We start from the raw sequence: 8,320 nt of genomic DNA, 5'->3' as shown, positions 1-8,320 counted from the left end.
GGAGAGTGCATAGTATGGAATATTTTGGAATTAATTTCTATTTGTTTGGCGGCTTGTTTGATTGGGACAGATAGCATTTGGATTTTGTTTTTTCTTCTTACCACATTTTTTGGCTTTTAGACATGAAACATCATGAAAGGAAAAATTATTTCCATACTCTCAGAGCTCTGCTTTGCCTTTTAATGACCCTTTCTATTCTCTTAAGGCTTTGTGACACACCTATGTTAAAAACTCAGTGCTGAGCATAGTAGATAAAACAGTGTCCTCTGACTTCATAAGAATGAATATCTGTTAGATATCACTGCTGATTGAAAGTGTGTGAATAACAAGAAAATAGGGGACATACTGAACTTAAAGAAAAATAAACCTTGGACAAAATTGACTGACACGTAGAAAAAAAAGAGTAATTATTTGCCCTGGAAGTTGTTGCTGTGCCTTTGATGCTCATTAAAGTTTCAGAGGGACAATTTCAAAATCATCCCTGTGAGGGGCCCAAATGCAGCAGTAAAGTGAGTTAGGAATGCAGCAGTGAAGATGAATTAGTAATGATAGCTGAAGATCAGTTGATAAACTTTGAACTCAGGTTCTAAATGGAACATCATCAAAAGGATCATCTTCACTGCAAAATAAAAATCAGGTTGTTAGTATAAGGAGCTACCATTATGTGTACATATCATGCACTTCTAGACTACTTTTCTCTTTCAAACACTCAGGAAAGTGACACCATGAGCAACTGTGTGCTTTTTTCATATACAGGACATGGTTGAGCCTTTCAGATATTCCTCTTACCAGAGATAATGCTGGTAATATACTTGAATTAAAAAAAAAATAAAATTCTCCCCTCAGAATTACTATATCTGGCACTGTAGAGGAATTTATTTTTTACTTAGAACATAGATTGTGACCATATGCAGTGCTGTTCTTTTAACTGTTCCTGCTGTTTTCTTTCCTTTAGACAGTTCCCATACTGGAGAGCTCCTGGAAATAATTTTGGAGTCAGAAATTCTTTCTGTGTAAAAAATTTGAGACTTCCTGCTGCTGTGGGATATGAGCCAGCAGACAGGAGATTTGGACTTGCTTGCCAGCTCCTTGCACAGTGCGTGGCAGAAGAAAGGTCCATAATACCATCAAAGTTTGCTGTGGAGGTTTTCCACTTAAGAAACAAGGCAACAATGAGTGTTAAACACTAGAACAGAAAGAGAAATAAAAGTATTATTTGGTTGTTCAGGACAGGTACATATGTAGATTTTCACCCTGATTTTCATGAAGAGGGAACAGTATCAGATGTGGCACCTGTCCCACTTACTACTCTTTCTGGCATGTCTCTTCCCCTTATCCAATGCATATTCTGGACCTGGACCACACACAAGGGCTTTGCCAGTCTGATGGTAGCACATGAGCATCCCAAGTCCTCATTCCAGAAACAAGGGAAAACAGTTCCCAGAACGGCTCCTCCCAGAATAAACTCAGGGGAATATGCTCTGCTCTGGAGTTGGGAAAACATGCCAGTGCAGTCATAATGTGTTATCACTTTTGTTAGCAAGATAGGAAAAAAAAACTTGTTACGAGTGAAATTTGAGCTCTAGGGAAAATCAAGAAGAGGTTGATGTTAGGTCCAGTGACAACAGGATTAAACTCTGTGTCTTTACTGCCAAATTTAAAAGGCTTCTTGGGCAAATGTGCTAAAAGTGTTAAAACATAATTGAGGAACTTCAATCAAAATAATCTCTCCTAGGGATTTCAGATCACTTACTCACATGTTTCCAAACTACAACTTCTATGGGGGAGAAACTTTGATTTCTCTAGAAACACCTCCATTAGCTGCCAGCCACAAACTGGCAAATCAGCACCATGCTATTATTTTTCATCTGGAAATCTTAGCTGAGGTTGTTATTAGTTCAGGAGTCTCTCTATGTCCTGTTGCTTTACCCAATAAGTTTCCTTAAGACACATATTTTAAATATCATTTAAAATGCAAATACAAACGGGACAAAAACAGGGCCAAGGGTGGTAGTATCCAAGTTGGGAATGTATGGCAAGCAAGTGTATAAGGAGAAGAGATTTCATGATTAGGAGGTGCAAAAATACACAGGAAAAAGGAAATCAAATCATTATTGGACTGGAGTAGCCATTAAATCTTTGGCGGGAATTGCAGTTCTGTAATGGACTTTTGACTATGGACCTCAAATGCAGGGCTGTGGTAAAGTAAATAAAGGCCAAACTTCTGTGGCTGGCTTGACAGGACAGGCAGCTGGAGCTGTCCTTTCCTTTAATGAGACCTGCTCCACCCATACTGCACCTGAGTTCATTCTTGCTGCTGCCATGTCCCACGTCATGTGCCAAATGCTAGAACAAGAAGAAGAAGAAAAAAAAGCAAACATAAATATTTATTCTTTGCCTCGTAACAAATTTACAGTGTTTGGCAAAGGTTAAAATTCCTAGCCATATGCTTTTTCTAGGTTTCTTGTTGTAGCTTTTCTTTGTGCTAAACAATATTTTTTATCTATCCTACAATCAACAAGCAGATTTCAGAGGAGGGAGGAGATGATCTAATGTGCCTCATAAGGGACGAACTTCTCATTTCCTCAAGGAAGCAGAAAACACAGTGAAAATAAAAAAAAATAATTAAAAAAAAATTAAAAAAAAAAAAAAAAAGTTTTTCATTAAAGTACAGAAGTAATCCATTCAGGAAAGAGTTTGCTAGGCCTCAGGAGCATGACTGAACCACAGTATTGAATATTTATCCCTTACCTAATCACTTTCCTAATACATGCTTTTAGTGCAATGCTTTCTGAAGAGCGGTAGAGGCAATCAAACCATTCGATGTCAAACACAGAGTACCAGAATTTTCCAGTCAGTAGCTGTCTAACAGCTGCTGCACCTATGTAAAAGCATATTCTGCTCCTTGCTGGAGCTTGACTATTACAGTCAATAGTGGTTTAGTCTATATAATCAAGAAGGCTTTATTCTGCTGCCCCCACATAGGCTTCCTCATTGGAGATATGTTAAGGGGTACACTCATTGGATCCAAGGGATCCACACAGAGCTGGAAAGTATGTTACAGGACCTGCAGAGGATTAATGCCTTCCTGGTGAGTGGGTGGGGTATTAAATCCTCACATACAAGCAGCTGTATGGATGTTGATGACGTCTGGAAAGTTATTCTATTAACTGTTGCCAAGGATCTGCCATAGTGTCAAGTTAATTATTCAGTATGGGTTCCATTAATTTTATTGACTTGACTGTCAGTGAGTTCTCAGACTTTAGTTCATATACAGAAGCCTGAATAAAGCTGGAGCTGAATCCCACCCTCACTGAACAGAGCCCAGAACGGTTTACTCAGTTCTTTCTTGATCTTAATCCCGCTGTATTGCAGTAGAGACATGTGTCTTCTTTCCTACTTAGAAAAAGATCTTGATTTTCCAGTTCTGTGCTTTTAGGTATTGAGTATTTGAATATTTGTTTTCACCCCAGAATATCTAAAACCAGAGCTAGTCTTAATTCCAAATGCCAAATTCAACCTCTTTACTTGGAAATTTTCAGATCTCTAAATAGCCACATCTGCTTTGAGCCACGTTCACAGCCAGGTTCCAGCCTTTTCCAGGTTCCATGCTCGCCTGCCACAGGCTGGATTCCTCTGGTCAGGACCTGTGCCCAGGCTGTGCCTGCAGGCTCAGCACTTCCCAGCTGAGGGACCACTGACTGCCACGACCAAAGCTCTGCTCCATTCCCTCTGACCTCCATCCTGACATCTCCTTGTATGTAATTAACTGTCCCAGCTACAGTGCTATCCAGCTGCAGGATTTTTAGCCAATGAGTCACTTACCTCCCTGCCAAAAAGGCTTTGTTTTTTCCTTCTTTATTTGTTTTGCTTTGCTTTGTTTCTGTGTAACAGGCAGCCAAACACGTTAGCCTTTCTTTAGGGATTCCCGTATTCTGGGCAACTGTAGCGTATGCAAATCTTTCTCACAAGGAATTCTCAGGAAAAAGCAACCTCAGTTATAGACGTTTTTACTTACTGGCTATGAAAGACCAACTTCCCAGCTTCTGGGAGTCCTGATAAGCTGTGGGTCACACCACTCGTTCAGAGACTTGCACTCCTCTGCCACAGGCAATTTCTGCACCACTGCTTAAAGATCTCCCTAGCACAGCCATTGATAATGGAAACAGTAGGAAATCAAACACATAGCTCTACAGAGAAGCATGCAGACAGATGATTCTATTGGCAAAGGTATGCTAGCAGTCTTGTTATATTTAGATTTCAGGCTTTGTTTTCCTCGGAGGAACTAATTGTTTCTAAATCCCTGAAAGTGACTAAGAAAGGAATTGTTTCTAAATCCCATCATGTATGCATGAACAAAGCAGCTTAAGGTACTTCATTTTATCCTAGTTCTGTGAGTGCTGGTAAACACAAGCGAGCAGGCAGATAGGCAGTGACTTGAAGCTTGTGGTGAAAGCAGTTCTGAATGATGAGGGATCCATGCCCACTGTCTCCTCCATGGCATCTTTCACACAGTACAAAACCCACTGATAAAGTTTGTCCAAATTTTCTTATCTGACTCCAAACTTGTGTGAAATGCACAGTTACCTGAGGTAGAATATATTTCAGGGCAATGTATGTGTAGGTTATACAAACACTTGGCATAAACCTATGCAATACAAGTAACATTTGAACTCACCAGTGGCTTTAGCCATTGTCAGGGATTTGAATACATATGGCAATCCAAGACAAATAGGGAGCTCAGAAAAAAATTATAGTGGACACAGTCAAATTTTTGCAGCATTGAGAGGACAGAACTTCTATTACAAATAGCATTTTTTTTTAACCTACAAACCCAAACACTTTAAAAAAACCACATTATGTGTCCTTGAATGCCTCTTACACAGGAATTGGAAACAGCAAAAGGAACTACACAGCAAAATGTGGTGCAAGTCTGACTGTGGAAAATGCTCTTGTGAATCAGAAGGGGGGTAGGTTCAGACACAGACTTCCTTAGTTCTTTCACATGGCTAGAAGTCATGAAATTGTTTTCATGACCAGTCATGAAGCTTTTCTCTGTGGCTGGAAAAATGAAAAGTTTTTAGCTTTGAGCAGTTTACACACATCAGGAAAGAAGATTTTTTAGAGTTAGGATTGGAGTCTTTTAATTGTTTTTAGGGGCTGATGCAGAGATTCTGAAACAGCAGATATATTCCCATTTTAAAAGATTGAACACAATTATTCCTTGAAGTTAATTTTTTTTTCCCTTACCCAACAAAAGATGACATAACAAATCAGGGAACACATAGGCTCAATAAAGTCCAGGATGACTTAACACAGCACATCAATGAGTGTATAGCTGGGTACTGTAGCACATTTTCTGTTTAAGCAGAATTCACTAGGAAAATACTATAATTTTTCTCTGAATTCATCTTTTACTCTGAAGTACAGCTATGCAAAACTGACATTGTTCTACTCAAGGTACCTGCTCTTTCCCTGCATCAATATCTAATATTCTAAATTCAGGGTTTAAAAAATACACTGTTTCTCTTCTCTATTGCAGGCCACAGTGTACAGTCTTTTCAGTAAGATTTTACATGAATTATGATTCCAGAATCTTTATTGTTAATTTTGGAGCCAGAAGGAGCTCAGATTGACTTTTAGATTTTGTGTTTAATTTTTCAAGGTTTTCAGCCAATTGAGACAACCTTCTAGCTGTAATTTGAGCAGATTTTTCATGGAACTTCTCAAAGACAATATATAGATCCACAAATTCAAGACACTCTTAGACAGAATATTCAAACTATTCTAAATTCCTGCTTAATAATAAAATTATTAAGCTTTCTGAAAGGATTCTTCTGGTTTTTTGTCTTTAATGTCCATGCAGAAATTTTGTCAGGACTTAAATTACAATTTTGGTTTTTGGTCAAATGAATAAGAAATAGGCTGAAACCTGCAACGCATTTATCCTTCTCTTAATGATACTTGTTATGTTAGGAAGCTACAGAGCAGATCGTAATACTCAAAGAATTATCTCAGTAATGTTAGCAGCAGTCTAGAGACAGAAAATGGCAAAATGCTCCTCTTTGGAATATTGTTAGTGTCTGTACAAACCTGGTCATTCAGATTATAGGAGAGCTAAGGTAGTATTTGTAAATATTTCCAAAATGGCTAGTAAGTCTCTATTAAGATCTCCCCAGGCTTGTCTTTCAATCAGTTCTAATCTTCAAGTCCAAAATATTTTAAAAATATTCAAATGCTCTCAGTGAAATCTGATTTATTTTTTTGTTCCTTACAAGGCCTCATTTACATGGCCTCCCTGTCACAGAATTGATAACTCTCCATCTTAATGAAGTGCAGAAATGCTTCTTACTGAGAAAATATTCTGGTGATAGATATCTTCCTGATTCTTAATCCTTTCTTTAGAACAACAATAAAGAAAATACAGGTCACTTGATTTTTTTCCTTCACCAGGTCACTTCTTAATATTCCTAAGTGACATCAGTCCTGTTGGAAAGGGATATACATCAGGTCTACACAATACTCAGTCATGTTTAAGTACTACTTGTGTTTAGGAACATAAGTGACTCTTAGCTTCTGCAGCCCTCCAAAAGTAAGCCATAGGTAGGGATTGTAGATAATGATCCATGTCCTAATTTAGCCAAAAATTCCCAAAGTACATACTCAAGGGTTTTTTTCCATCACTAAACATTTTCTGAAGGATCTTCAGGAGCTGATATGGTTCTGAAAATATACTTTCTACCTAGTTAACTTTTGCTTTCTGCTTCTTAGCAAGCTTACCTATCTGTCCGGAGAACATCCGTTCACCATCATCACCCACCCTACTTTCACCTGATTCTGCCTTTGCTTTATTTAATTATTTTCCTTTTATACCCACCATTGCTCCAGCTCACATTTGATATAATAGGGTACAGTAAATAAACTCTAGTCCAATCCACCAGTGGATAAAAACTGGAATGTCTAAACAAAAAATAATTTGGAAGCAATGGATTTGCAAGTCATCATGTGGGTTATGCATTTCTACCCTTTCCTAAGCCTGCTTGTTTCCATTAGAGGACCTTTCAAGAGAAGACTCTCTCTTACCTTCTTCTTACCTTCTACTGACAGAATGGGCTCTAATGACCACTGGAACCTCCAAGGACCACTGCATAGCAAAAAAAAACCAAAAAAACAAAAAAACAAAAAACAAAACCAGAAAAGAGAAGAATGTGTCCATGAGACAGAAGGTTTAGTTCTTTTATCACTATTGCAGAAATTTAATCAGATTTGACCAAAATTTTTCATTAGATTTTTCATTGCCAAGGAAGATTTTTTAGATCATATTGACCCAGACAAAACAATTACAGAGTCATCTGAACTATAAATATTCCTCTTTCTTTCTTTAGCCTTGGCTGTTATTTTTTTTCCTTGACTTAAGCAATACTATTTCATTCTGGAAGGTTCAAGGGGAGTGAATCAAAAAATTAGTAAATACATATAAGATGGATAAATAACAGAACCCCACTATGGTTCATTTAACTCTCACTAGCCATGAGAAAAGAGTTCTGGGGTCTCACAAGGGTTATAGCTCTCATATAGATTTCCAAAGATTATGACACTTGAGACTACAGATTTAAGATGCATTAATACATAGCATTGTACAATCCCCTCACAGTATGATGTGTTTGTGTGTTTATGAAGCATCTTGGGAGGTTAATGAGTGGAAGTGCATACTACAGATTCTCCACATATTTTACTGTGCTTGAGACATGAAGATAATGAAAAAAGCTCTTATTATGTCCTGATAAATGGTAGCAGAGAATTTTAAAAGAAGAGAACATATTGCTTTAGCTTCCCTCAGAGACCCAGACGTGCCTCTCCTTTTTAACCAGTGCAGAAGACTGGTTAAGTTAAAAGACGTATCTTCAAATGGTAGCCATTCCTCCTCTTTCCACAAAGTTTATTGAAACACTTCTGCAGTGCTTGCTCCAGCTGTCAGTTGTCAGGGTGTCTTTTTGCCAAAAACTCTCAATCTATCTAGCTATACAAATCTCACTGTTCTTGGAAGCAGGTCTGATTTCATGACCGAGCTCTCCAAGAGCTGACTTCTGCACTGGTGCACAAGAGGATAGCTCAGGTCAAACATTGGAATCAGCAAGGTAATTTTTCATAAACAAAGGAGACCTAGACTGAAGAGTGTGGTAAATCAGACTGAGGAACTCTGGCAAAGAGAAACATTTTCCTGTCTGCATAGTAGAGAGTACAGCTGAAGCTGGGTGTGTGACCTCAAAAGTCACAAAAGAAAAATCTGTTTTTTCTACCACATGTGTTGCTGATGTGT

Source organism: Prinia subflava, chromosome 2, assembly GCF_021018805.1.
Source record: "Prinia subflava isolate CZ2003 ecotype Zambia chromosome 2, Cam_Psub_1.2, whole genome shotgun sequence".
In the NCBI taxonomy this organism is placed as follows: Eukaryota; Metazoa; Chordata; class Aves; order Passeriformes; family Cisticolidae; genus Prinia; species Prinia subflava.
The sequence above is the reverse complement of the archived record's forward strand: the minus strand, read 5'-3'. Positions refer to the sequence as shown.